General features: G+C 47.9%; 1 protein-coding gene across 3 annotated transcripts in view; it reads right to left on the reverse strand.

Moving 5' to 3' along the window:
- BACH2 (BTB domain and CNC homolog 2) overlaps positions 1-3,434 on the reverse strand; it is a 418,079-nt gene extending 414,645 nt beyond the window's left edge. Inside the window, exon 1 of one of the 3 annotated variants that reach the window (XM_055136847.1) lies at positions 3,371-3,434. The gene's annotated coding sequence lies outside the window, so the exon portion shown is untranslated. The remainder of the gene's footprint in view (positions 1-3,370) is intronic. The other 2 variants (XM_055136848.1, XM_055136849.1) reach the window with 2 other exon arrangements.
- Positions 3,435-14,026: the final 10,592 nt, after the last annotated feature.

Raw genomic sequence — 14,026 nt, forward strand, 5'->3', positions numbered from 1 at the left:
AGGCCAAGAAGCTGGTCCTGCTCTCAACCCTCTGGCCACACAGGAGGGTTATTTATAAACCTAACATGATCATTCCCTCAGCATCCAGCCAGCATCCCTAAGACAAGTACCATCGTCGTCGCCCCTGAAATCTGAGGTGGGGGGTGGGGCAGAATGCAGCAGCACAGGGACAAGCCATCTCTCCTTGTTAAGGTTGGAGCCACACCAGAGACTCAAAGCTCAAGTTAATCCAAGTCAAATTAAACTGTTCCCCCACAATACAGACTGGCCTAAGCCCCTTTGTTGGCATCAGAGGAGCTTGATCACAAATTCTAAGGAACAGCTCAGAAGCACTAATGAGTCCAGTCCCATCACCCTGGGCTGCGCAGACAGTGGGCCCAGACGCAAAGGGCTGGCCTAGGAGAGCTCTGAACATGAACCTAACCATCTGGCTCTCTTCAACTCACTTTGATCACAAAATGAATTGCAACAAATTGAAGAGCACATGGCTCCAGTTAATTGTCTCATCTGTAATCTGAACCCACTTTTAAGCAGTTATTATTACCCTCGATCAGGTGGAAACATTTCCCACCATCACTGCAAAGTGCATTTTCCTGATGAACTGTAATGGATCATTAAGTTCCATATCTGAATAACAATACTTTGCACTTATTCAGTGCCTTTCATCCAGGGATTTCAAGGCAGTTTGCAAATAATTAAGCCCCTCTCGCACAGCAGCCAAAGAGGGGAGCAACTACTAGCCTGAGGACAGAGTAAAGGCATAACTCAAGACGGAGAGAAAAAATGCTTCCTCCCATGCACTATAATATGGAAAGTGAATGGGGGGGTGCTTAATCCCCTCCTTTTCTGCCTCATCTTTCTTCTATAAGGCAGATCCTCATATGCAACATAAAGAGAGTGTGGGGGGGGGGTAGCTAACAAACAGGGAAGGGTGTTGTTAAAACAGCTATGAGTTCAAACACACATATCAGAGGTGGCTGTTTTTCTATATAATCTTGGCATTCATGACATGAAATCGACATTTCCATCCACCTGCAGAATGGACAGATACTCAAAAGACTTAACTCAAAGCCCCGCTGATTGCAATGGGCAAACTTGTCACATTCCAACTCCAAAATGAAAATCATTCATCTACACAAATAAAGGAAGCTCATAGGAGGACAACAACAATAAAATATTTTGTCACTGATGCCTATGGTACTTCTGGGGCTCCTAGTTCAAATGCGATTCAAGTTTCAGCAAACAGTATGGAAGAGGGCAATCTATGCGGGATTATTTTCTTTTTAATAAACAGTACACTAGAAGGGAAAAACACTTCAGCCACTTAAAGTTTTGTGGTGATATTATAAACTCCTGAAAAGCTGAATTCATAATGGAAACGCTGACAGACCTTTCACTGGAACAGTCTGAATGCAACACTGTAATTTACCAATCTCTCTTACAGAGGCAAGACTAATTCTAGCAAGATGTCATTTCGACTCATTTAGTATTACCTGCACGAATGATTATTTTTTTTAATGCCATTTACTCTGCAGCTGAGAGTCTGGGGGTGGGGCAATGTCCCGTTTTCAGCAGGTTGTCTCCACTGCCTCCCTGAAAATCGTCCTCTCCACCCAAGGGGTGGCAGTTTCCACGCTCGGCTGGTGTCGTGTCAGCTAGAACCTTCGCGACTCCACATGTCTTTCCTACAGGTTACATTTTAATGATCTGAGAAAACCGTTATCAGAGTTCACATCTCTCATTTTACTCTAAACCGACAAAAGCAAAATATCTCATTAGGCATCATCTCCGCCAAGGTTCCCACTAGGCAGGAAAGGATTTTTATCTAAAGTAATTACCCTTTTTAGTTAAACACACTCAACAGATGCAATTGACGCAGAGCGAGCACAGCAGCACGAGCCTGGCGAAGGTGGAAACCCAGGAAAGCCGCGTCTGAGGCTGTGGCTTGCTGGGGGCGCCCGCGATCCTCTGGTTTCCCGGGGACTGCGGCGACCGCACGCACCCGGGGTCGGATGAACCGCGCCTTCCGCAGCGCCAAGACCCGCTCCCCCCTCCAGCCGCCACCCCCCCAAGAAAGAAAAAAACCGTCGGGTCGGCAGTTGAGGCCCGCGAACTTCCCCTTAAGTTGTCAAAACTCGCCCACGCGGCCACCGGGCACAGGCGATACCCAGAGCGCGCGCCCATGACCAGCGCAAACCAGGGTTGCGCTGCCTCTGTCGCGCACGCACCCTGGGTGTCCCGCTGGCTAATCCTCGGCCGGAGAGAGGTGGCCGAGACGCTCGCTCGAGTCCCCTCTCGCGGGCAGCTGGGGTAGTCCAGGAGCGCTGCTCGCCGCCTGCCCGCGCTCCAGCATATACCCCCGACCCGGGCTGCTGGGAGAGGAGGGGACACCCGGGCACTGCGAGGTGGACAGGAGTCTCCTGCATCATTTTCTCTCCTAGGCGTTTTAGAATGTAAGAGGTGTGTGCGTCCGTGTGTGTGTGTGTGTGTGTGTGTGTGTGTGTGTGTGTGTGTGTGTGTGTGTGTGTTTGTTGCGCTCTGATTTCTCGCTGGCTCCTAGGGACACAAGGGAAGGGGAAGAGAAGGCAAGCTTTCCACTCTCAAGAGACATCATCAGTCCCTGGGTCTGAGCTCCCAGGGACCCAATTCCAACAACCCGATCCTCGGGTGCACAAGGGCTTCCTTCCACCTAGCATGCGCCGCCGGCGGCTCCAGCCCGCCGCTTTCCCCGGGACCCCCAACTTGAGCTCTGATGGATGCCCCGCTAGGCGCGCGAGGTCCGGGCCACCCGGGCGGCATCTGACAGCTGAGTGCCGCCGCGGGCCGGCCGCGGTCCTCGCCGAGCCGCGCGTCTCCTCCACCGGGCGTCGCGCGGCGGGGCCGGCAGGAGGCGGCCGGGCGGGGGATCGCGAGCTGCCCCGCGGGTTCGGGGCGCCGGGCCGTGGATCTGACAGCTGCTGCTCCGGGCCGGCGCTGCCGCGCGCCTCCTTCCAGCCCGCCCTCCCCACGCCTGACTTATTACCCTCTGCTCCTCCTCCCCCTGCTGTTCCAAAACACGCGTCGACGCGAGCGCGATACAATGCCGCCTCGCCCGCCGTAAACAGCCCGGCGCGAGAGCGCACAGTCGCCGCCGCGCTCGCCTCCCACCCCCTTCCCGTTCCTAGAAAATGCCACCGAAGCGGACCTGGCGGCCAGGCGGCCGACGCGCCCTCTCCGCGCCGCTGCCCCACGCCTCCCCGGCTCGCGCCGCGCGGACGCCCCCTCCACGGCCCCGTGCGCCCCCCACACGCACCCCACCTCCCCTACCCCCCCCAAGCAAACTTGCACCCGCCTACCCCGCCCGTTCACCCGCTGGGGCCCCGGGACTCACCTCGCCCGGGAACTTTGCGTCCTTTTTTTTCCTCCTCCTCCTCCTCCTCCTCCTCCTCCTCCTCTTGCCCGCGTCTCCCCAGCCCGCAGCCCCCCTCCCGGCAGCCGGCGCGGTGGGCGGTTCGGGGGTCACCGAAAGCTCGCGGAGAGGACGCACATCACATGGCAGCTCGATCGCAGCCCCCCCCAGAGTGCGCTGGCGAAGGGGGGGAGGGGAGGGGTCGCGGGGAGGCCGGCGCGAGCGCGGCGGGAGCCCGGGCGGGGTGGCGCGGGCGGCGGCGGCGGTGGCGGCGGGCGCTCGCGTTCGCGCGGCGGCGGCGACCGCAGCCCGGGGCGTGCACGGTGGCGGCGGCGGCGGCGGCGGCTCGGCGCTGCTGTTTGCTCCGCGCCGCGCGGCTCGCGCTCTCCCCGGAACGCCCACACTCTCAATCGCTACATTGTTGACATTCGGCGCTGACGTCACCCGCTCCCCATTCACAATAACTTTACGGGAGCCGGGCAGCGCACCTCCCCGGCCGCTGGGGCGCCGTACGCCCGGCGACTAGCGTAAGGCGCTCCGCGAATGGCGCTCCGGGGGCTGCGGCGGGGGCGGGCGCGCGCGCTCCGCCGGCTCGCGGGAGGGGGCGCGCCTCTCGCCGCCGCCGCTGCAGCTCTCGGCCCCGCTTTGTGCGCCGCGCGGCCCGCGCAGCACCCCCACCCCCTCGCCCCTCAGACCACCGCCACCGCCACCGCAGCCACGCCACCTCCCACCCCCTCTGTCTTTCTCGGTCTTGCCGATCCCTGCGTCCGGCCTCGCAGGAGCACTTTGCAAGAGGCCCTGGAAGACAAGGGACGAGCTGGGGACGGCGGGGAGCGTGGAGCGCTGGTGGTGTGGCACGTGCGCCGGGGGTCCTGCACCCGGGCAGCAAAGCCCAGAACGTCGAAAAGCCGGGATCCCTGGCGGTCTAACGTTTCTCGGGAGGGGAGAAAATGATGCTCGACGCCACCCTCTCCCCCACCCCTCAAAAGAGCTGAACCCGGTCGGAGTAGGCGAGGAAAAAGAGGGACTCCCGCGCCCAGAGCGCTTTAGACGTTTGACTCCTTTGGGGCGTTTTTGGTGTTTTGGAGGGCCGTGGCCTTCGTGCCAGAAACCCAGAAGGGACCAGCGCTTTTGCGAAGCGTGGTGGCCAAGCCAGCCCCCTCCCGGGTTTCGGTCAAACCTCCTGCTAGCTCTTAGCTTCCCGCCCTGAGGGCTGCCAGAGAGATACAGCTGAGCGCTAAGGGCCGCGAGAAATCTTGCTGGTGCTGTAAAGAAAGTCATTAGGACCGAGATGGACGGAAAGATTGCCATCAGAGCAGCAGCCCCAGTGCCCGCAGCTGACCTCGGCCTCGGCCTGGATGTTCTGCCGCGTTTCCCTGAACACCTCTAATACGGCCGCTGGTGTACAGGCAGTATTGCACATGACTGCATGCGGTGCTGACTTTTAATGAATATTATAAAACTTTGGCTCGCTCCGCTGAGAGAAGGACCATAAATCTCCCTCCCAGTAAAATGGACCCTGGCATATGCTGAGAAAGCAGTGAAGCGTTGCCCGTTGAATCTTGTGATATCAGCCCAGGTGCTTGCTCTGAAGCACCTTCATCGGAGGACAGAGTGTCCACAGGCCTCCTTTAGAGTGTCCGGGCGCTGGCCAGGAAACCCGAGGGAACCCAGCACTTTTCCCAACAGCACTGCACAGCCCCTTTGCAGGAGGTGCAGAACCATGCGGGTTCTTTCTGCCTTCCCTGCCTTCAGATGAGATGTCTCTCACTGCTCTTCGGCTTTGGGTCTGGTGCTTCCTCTGACTTTAATGCCTTGCTTCCAGGATCCTGTCCCTCCCCTAGGACGACAGATTTACTGACCCATGATCTTGCTGGGTCCATTTCTTAGTACTGATGTTCCTGCATTCCACCATGTTCTCATACATACATTAATGACGATGACTTAATTTGCTTTCATCTCATAATATATGAAATGAAAGCAATATATATGCATATATATGTATATATGGTGTGTGACTGGCTGTGCTGAGGCTTACTGCTCTGGGGCAGTGCTGGAAGACCTTATGTGATAATGGGGATCACACTGGATTGGCCACATATAAGGCAAACACTTTGCCCACTGAATTATCTCTCCAACGCCCGCCCCCCCCAACACTTTGTTTCTTAAATAATGCCAGTAGTTTTTCTCACTAAAGCCAGGCTGGAGAAAAGATCCTTTCGGGGGTCTTGTGAATTCTTCCTTTTCAGGCAAACGGTGGCCACTGGCTGGAGGGGCAGTGGAGAGGTGCACTCCAGTGAGTGTGGAGGGGTGAAGTGGCCAAGGGCTGCTACTGCTGCTGCCTGCTGATTGCAGCCACCTGGCTTCTTGTCACAGGTGGAGACAGCTGGGACAATCAGATCATTTCCATTAGTCCACTCATCCAAGACTTCTGGGAGAATATCTTTAGTTTTGATATTCTTGATTAGGGGGGGGGGGGGAACCAGCAATTAGAGATGAACTAGTGCCACAGTGATAAGTCAGATTAGGTAGTCATTCGAGGAGGAGATAGACCTACTTGACCTCTTGGGTCATGTCTAACATTACAAAAATGTGTCCCTAGAGCAATGAATAAGACAAATTTGGAGCCCAGGGGACCAGTAGGGAAATATTTGTTTCATTTTCAATAGCTCTGAGTCGGTTGTTTGAATTAAAGCCTATAGAACTTTCTGGTGTACAAAATACGGACTACTGAGGTTTGGCTGTGATGCCTGAATACTGACAGGTTGACTGTTTATTGATTGTCCCCCGGGGTGTGTGCTGTTCTGGGCATTTCAGCCACTTTTCATATTCACTTCAGTGTGAAACTAGTTACAGGTCTTTCCCTTTCTATATTCACAGTAACAAATTAAGTAGAGGTCTGTTTCTGTCCCATGCTTGCAACATCCCATCTTTTTGTTGTTGTTGTAATCCCATTTATTTTGGGCTTTGTTATCTTTGTCTGTAGAGGAAGTCATTGAAACTCCTTCTATTTTCTATTTCCTCATTCCATCCTTCCTGATCTTTTCCCCCTACATAATTACCTGTGTTCACTGATACAGAACATGGGCTTCATCAAATATATTCCTCATCAGATACATTTCTATCCAGGATATAGCTTCCGGGGACAATAAGTTGGCAGCACAGCATTGAAACTGGTCAACTTTACTAAGCCTCTTGATTTAAGAAAATAAAGGAAAAATTGTCAATATCAAAAAAGCAATAAGGTGTGCAAAGGAAGACAGAAGAAAGAGGAGGTTCTCGTGTCCTCCGTGATCTTGCTCTGCTCCCCAGCTGCTTGTATAACTTGTATAATACAGAATCTGGTGATATTGAAAAGATAAATGAATTTCTTAGGCATTTCTTAGAAATGGAGTGTGGTTACCTTTAATAACACACAGGTAGAGAGAATGCAAACGCCAGGAGAAATCCATGCTGAAGTACATTCTGTTAAGAAGGAAGTGAGTTTGGGGAGTCCAGGGAGATGGTACAGGGGTTAAGGTGCTTATCTTGCATGCAACCAACCCTGGTTCAAATTCCAGCACCAAATATGTTCCCCTAAGCCCTGCCAGGAGTGACTCTGAGCACAGAATCAGGAGTAAGATCTGAGCATCACCCGGTGTGATCCAAAAATCAAAAAGAAAAAAAAAACTGAGCTCTTCTCTTTGTTGATCCAAATTCCTCAGAATTATGACTATGACTTATTATTTCAAAACCAGATGTTTTGAGATAGACGTAACCCATAAAATTTTAGCTCAATACCACGCAAATGACACCTGAGAGGACCAATGAAATTGGAGTTGTTCTGAGTAGGGACTTGTTCAGTTGTTGAACTGCCACTAAACCATGTACTCTTGTGGAATTCTCTTTCTTAGTGATGAGATAAGTTTGCAGAAGGGAGACAGATACTGAGCCCAGAATGACCAAATGCTATAAAATACAGGGGTGAAAAATGATATAAAAGCTAAGAAAGCAGTTGAGGTAATTAGAAGTAACAGAGTGGGGCTCTTTTGGGGGTGCTAGGGTCCCAGAAGCATTTCCTGATGCACAGATTGTTTAAACTTGAGTTGGGGTAGAATGGAGTCAGGTGGGGGATGTGTTACAGCCCTCTTAGAGAAAATCTCTTCAGATCTGAAGAAGAAAAAGCCTCTGCAAAGGCCCTTGGGGATAGATTGGACTCATGTGCTCTAGGGTTAGCAAAGAGCCCTCCGTGACTGATGCAGAAGAGAAGGGAGCAGGGTGGCAAGAGATGATGCCAGAAGGATAACCAGCTGGTGTGGCTTAGTGTTAAAAGGAAGGGATTTATTGGGTTTCTGCCAAGATGGGATATGACCTGACTTCAACTCCTAAGAGATCATTGTGTGGAAGAGAACAAGACTGGAACAAGACACCAGAGAGAAGACTTCTGAGAGATACCAAGAGAAGAGACAGTGAGTTGGATTCCAGTTGCAAACATAGCCGTGGAAGTTGCAGTCAAAGTGAACCAGGCAGGACCTGATCATTCAGTGCAGAGATGTTGGAGAAAAAAAGAATCAAAAGAAATTCTACATTTCAACCTAAACAGCTGATTAGTGGAGAAGATTCTGTGGGAAGAAACAACTGTGGTATAAGGAAGATGGGGTGTTCGGCTTTGGATAAAGAAAATTGCAGGAACCTATTAGATGTCTGAATGGAAAAATTAAGTAGGCAAATAGATTCAGAGGGCAGTGGACCCTAGGGTTTAGGAGAGTGGTATGGATCAGAGAAGACTTGTGCATCAGCATGGATGGAGGAGTGAGGGAAGAAAAGAGAAGAGCCTGAGCATTGAGAGCTGGAATCCTTCAGCTCTTAGTAAGAGGAAGAAAATGAAGACACTCTGGCTAACATGACGGAGAAATGACAGCCTGGTGACAGAGAAGGGGGAAGGGAATATCAAATCCTGGAAATGGAAAGACTGTTCTGAGATGTAGGGAGATACTCTGTCAAATAAGAAGGAAATACACGTGACTTTTATTTGGTCACCTGGAGGGTAATGTGTGTGTGTGTGTGTGTGTGTGTGTGTGTGTCTGTGTGTGTGTGTCTGTGTCTCTGTGTCTGTGTCTATGTGTCTGTGTCTGTGTGTGTCTGTGTATGTAAGAGAGAGAAAGAAAAAGAGACAGAGCTGGAGAGAGAGGCTGGAGGGGATTTGAGGGAGGGAGAAGAGGAAGTAGAGCAAAGCCATAGAGCCGTACTTAGAGGAGTTTGCTGTGAAAGACAAAATGGGGAAATAAGTAGAGGGGCCAAATTAGAGCTGGCGGGAAATAATCTGCCAAGAGAAGAAACCATAACAAGAGAAGAGGTAATATCAGCAGTAAGTTCACGTGAGAGGGAGCTTCCTTTGAAAGATTTGTTTACTCCCAGCACCAGACAGGCAGGCTGCTGCAGAGGGGCTCTGAGAGAAGGCGGAGACATGGCCCTGCTGGTGGTGGGTAATTTGCCTGACTCAGTGGCTTACACAGGAGGCTAATCAGCTGGAGCTGGAAGAGGGATGGTGGAGGACCAATGGGTCACGGGAGTTAATCTGAGGGTCACTGCTGGTCCTTATGAAACTGCCCCCAACAAGAAGAGCGTTTTCTTGTGATCCAAGATCTCACACACAGTTGGGAGAAAAATCACGGTCTGTCTAAGCTGGAGAGCATTGTCATTTGCCAGAGTTATTAGAATCATGCAATAATTTTACTTCTGGCTCTTCTTACATTTGACTGAAAGTCTATTTTTTTTTCTTTTTGGGTCACACCCGGCAATGCACAGTGGTTATTCCTGGCTCTGCACTCAGAAATTACTCCTGGTGGTGCGGTGCTGGGAATTGAACCTGGGTCGGCTGAGTTCAAGGCTAACACCCCTGAAAGTCTATTTTTATTCCAAAGACTAAGAAGACTTTCTTATTTGTCCTGTCTTTAACTCCCTCACAGATCACTCCAGTTTCTAAGAAGGCCTTTGGAAATAGTCTTTAAGAGGAAAAATGTTTACATCACTATCTACAGGGTGATGTAAACGTAGTCCAAAACCTGGTTCTACAATAAAGAATTTGTGCCACTGTGATCTAAGATTTAAAGTGAAATGAGATAAAGTGAAACTACTTCTTGAACATGTAAAATCAAATGTCTATTGTACTAATGAGGTGAAAAATGAGAAAATATTGAATCTTGTTTTCAATCAATAGAAAAAAATCTAGGTGGATAGTTAAAACTAATAGAAATGAAGCAATTGAAAAATGTAATGAATGCCCTGCCGCAGAGGCAGGTCAGGGTGGTGGGGGTTGGGGTGGGGGTGGTGGAAGGGATACTGGAAACATTGGTGGGGGAGAATGGGCACTGGTGGAGGGTTGTAAACCAAATGCAAACATGAAAGTTCATAAGTTGGTAACTGTACCTCACGGTGATTCATTAATAAAATTAATAAAAGAGAAGAAAAAAGAAAAAGAAAAAAAGAAAAATGTAATGAATTTTATTTGTTTTATTATTTAAGAAAATAATGCTAAATCTCTTTAATATTGAAAATATGCGTATATGTATTCATGTGAAGCATACTTAATATTTAAAACTGTAGTAATTTTATTTGATAGAATTTATGGAAAAATTAAGGATATACAGACTTTTTAAATAATAGCAAAAGAAAAGGAAAACTCTAAATACACTGATACAGTAGAGAACTGATTATATAAAAAGTGGTTCATATATAAAAATTAGATTCTTCAAAATTAATCAAAATTATGATGAATAAGTAATTATACGGGCTTGTTAATATTTTATTAATACATTTAACATAATTTACAAAATAGTATGATCCCATTTGTGGAAAAATTGCCTAAATGTTTATAGAAAAAGTCTGGGTGAATATATACATAGTGTTAAAAGTAGTTCTCTTAAGATGATGACATTATGAGTGTTTTTCCTTGGGCTTAACTGGTTTAAATCTTTTTCTAATATAAATGTATTACTTCTGTAATAAAGAAAGCCAATAAAAGTTATAAAATTCAAGATGTGTGTAATTAAATTCTAATAAGAACTTAAGTGTTGTAGGTGTTAAGAGGGAAAAAAAACTTTATGAGGGCTGAAACAGCTAAAGAAGATTTCACTGAGAAGGCGGCAGCATTCGAGTGGAGTATCAAGTCTAGGAAGGATTGGTTCAATGTGGAAGGATTTTCACAACGTGGAAGGAAGGGGAAGGACTTTCAATACAAAAGGATCCCCAGAGGGCTAGCCTTTGCTCTGTGCAAAACACGGAAGTGTTGGGGTGTTAGGAAAGAGTGAGATGTGATGTGGTTAAGAAGGCGAACAGTGGTGTGGAGATGGAGATGGCTGAGTCAGCCTAGCAAGCAGCACTGTTCACTGGGCAGCCCATAGGTTTTCCCTTCATTTCCTCCTTCATGAGCCAAGACCTTATAGCTCTTAGGAAGCAACCTGCTTCCTGTCTCTATTCATTCAGACATGCCTCAAACACACATTGATTAGGTGCAAACCCCTCTTCTAGCCTCTGATGATACAGCGGTGCGTAAGACTGAGGCTCTCTACTATAGCCTTGTGAGAAGATGGGTAGCTAAACAAGTCATCACAACATACCGGGGCCACGTATCCAAGTAGATGGACAAAGGGCATTTGGCAACTCATCAGCCTAGAGAGCTGGCTTTCTGATGGAGGTGAGCACAGATTCTAAAGGAAGAGGAAATGTCATCAAAGATGTAACCATGAATGCACAGACATTGCAGATGGTTAGAACTAACACCTGATTTTAGTGTATGAAACTGGCAGCATAGAACCAAAAGTAGCAGAAATTGGGAACCAGAAGTATGAAGATTTCATTTAATCTGTAGGGTTGAATGTCCCTTGGACCTTTTCACAGGGTTGCTTCTCATGGCGCTGAACCTAGAGTGGTAATCATCTGGGGATCCTCAAACATAGACCCAAATGGACTTGATAAGCATGAAATGAAGTTTCCAGTTACTCGTTAAAAATTCAACTGAATTTCAGTTTGTCCTCTACGTATATTCAGATCACCTTGACTAAAAAATTTAGAGACAATGTGTGACTATCAGTACTAAAAATTCTCCCAACTTGAGAAAATTTTTATGAAATTAATACACTGGGGGCAGAGTGATAGTACAGTGAGTCAGTTACAAGAGTCTTTCACTTGGCTGACCCAGGTTCCATCTCCAGCATCCCATATATTCTCTGGAGCACCACCAGGAGTAATTCCTGAATGCAGAGCCAGGAGTAACCCCTGAACAATGCCAGGTGTGATGCAAAAAGCCGATAAATTAATTAATTTAATTAATACACTACAGGAAAGGTCCATGTTTCTTGTTTATCTTCAGTGTTCTCCAGAGACACTGGTAAGCCTGCTTCTCCACGCTAATTTCCAGTCATCAACGAGGCAAAGAATTGCCATTGTTTTGTGTTTGGAATGAACAGCATTTTTTTGTTGGTGTCTCCAGCTTTCTGAAAGGCCAGAGAGCTAGAGACACCAGCAGAAATCCATGAACTAGATGTTGGGTGCCTAAACCATGGCAGAGTGTGGTCTGGGAACTGAGAGGGAAAAGGTGGATTGGGGGATTGTCCATATTTGGGGAGCAGTTGCCTGTGAGAAGTGAGGAAGATAGAAAAGCAACTCAAGGGAGAAAACAATGCTGGGAGGCAGCAATCAAGAGAAATGAGACTGGGAAGGAATGAAATTAAGAGGAAGTGGTGCCAGCACTGGAATGCTGAGGCATAGATGCTTGAGATCGATGTGGGCAAGTGACGAGGAGTTCGTGAAGAAGGTGGAGAGGGAACAATCAGGAAGGAAGGAGATCCCAAAGACTGGAAGGTCAAGGAAAGAAAGCAAGACAGCTTTCCAGTGAGGAGCCTGGGCATAGCACTCCATGGCAGGGAAAGGTCTGGGGAAACATCCAGGAAGGTCTAGACCCACTACAGAGGAGAGGGGAGTGGAAGAGAATGAATAGAAGAAAGGCCTTGGGGAAAGAGAGTAGAGAGTGAAGGAATAGGAAGGAGATAGCAAAGTTGGAAAGATCAGTGGAAACAAGGTGAGAATTGAGGACTCCAGGTAAAGACTCAAGTTAGAGGTGGACAGGAGAAAAGCCAACATTTGTGTGTTAGTCATGAGCTTTTTTTTTTTCTTTGCTTTTTGGGTCACACCCGGCCATGCACAGGGGTTGCCTCCTGGTTTTGCACTCAGGAGTTACTCCTGGCAGGCTCAGGGGACCATATGGGATGCTGGGAATCGAACCCTGGTCGGCCGTGTGCAAGGCAAACGCTCTACCGACTGTGCTATTGCTTCAGCCCCCAGTCATGAGCTTTAAATAGAATTTGGGGGCAGCAGAGGATCAGCCAGATATCTTCTCTGAAAAATAGAACTTGAAAACTGACAACTACAGGAAAATCAAAGAAAAGATTTGGAAGCTTTGAATTGTGACTTGAGATTAAAGCTAATCTCTAGGGTTTGAGAGCTGGATTGCTGCATTTCAACTGGAAAACAGTGAGATGTCAGTAAGCAAAATATGCTAATAGTGATAGTATTATTGATGTTTTATTAATTACATTAATATATTATATTGCCTTCCTTAAATTTTTCTCTCTCCTCTAAGAGCATGATAGGATATCTATATTTTTATAAAACAAATAAAAAGGTAAGTAATATATTATGTGCATAGTACATTTCTGATATTTTTGAACAAAATCTGACTCTCTTCGCTTCTCATTGCAACTTTGCTTATGAAACTTGAAAACATGAAAATATACAAAACTTGAGAATATACAAAATATATTATTTCAGTTGTGCCTTGGGACAGAGATTGGGGCCTGGGATGAAACATCCCAAATTTGGCGGTGGGAAGGTGTAATGGTGGGAAGGTGGGTTTGATGTTTGAATATTAAATGTAATCAAATATTGTGAGCCACCTTATAAAATAAAAAAATTTAAAAGAAACTTGAAAACAATTAGGGTGTAGATAGAAGTAATCTGACAAGTTTCAAATGGCTATAAAAGAAATCCTTGATTTTATTCTAATAAAAATGTTGCTAAAATGGAGTCATTTCCCTTAACCCAATGTGTGTTTGATTATTTTTGACAGTCGAATTCACTAGCCCTTACTTACTTAGATAAGTATAGCAACTTAGCAAAGAATTTCTGAGACAGGACATTCAGTTTATTAAAATAAAACCTGTTTGTGATATAATTACACAAGGGCATCGAAGCTGAACACCGGTAACAGCTCTGTGTTGGTCAGCACAGCTGGCCCATCCCCACGTGTGGGGACCAACTGTCTGCACGCCAAGCGTTTGCCCTTATCTAAGTCTCCATTTCCCAAGATGCTGCCACCAGACATCTCCCACAGCACCACACACCAAGCAGCTCACTCCCAGTGTTTCAGGTGGTAGGTGTGTGTGGAAACGCAGCACTCATGCCCAGACTTGATCTGGGCCTTTGGTGATGTTGCCGATGGAGGAAATATGGCAACACATTGTGTTTGTTCCAGTTTCACTTTAGCTGCCTCTGGATTTACAGCTTCGCCCAGGTCTGTTGTCACTGCAGCTGAGATCCTGTTGGTCCAACCTCAATTTTATGAATCTGGAAAGGGCTGTTGTGAGGAAGTTGGGTTGGTCT

This window comes from Sorex araneus, chromosome 4 (assembly GCF_027595985.1).
Source record: "Sorex araneus isolate mSorAra2 chromosome 4, mSorAra2.pri, whole genome shotgun sequence".
Lineage (NCBI taxonomy): Eukaryota > Metazoa > Chordata > Mammalia > Eulipotyphla > Soricidae > Sorex > Sorex araneus.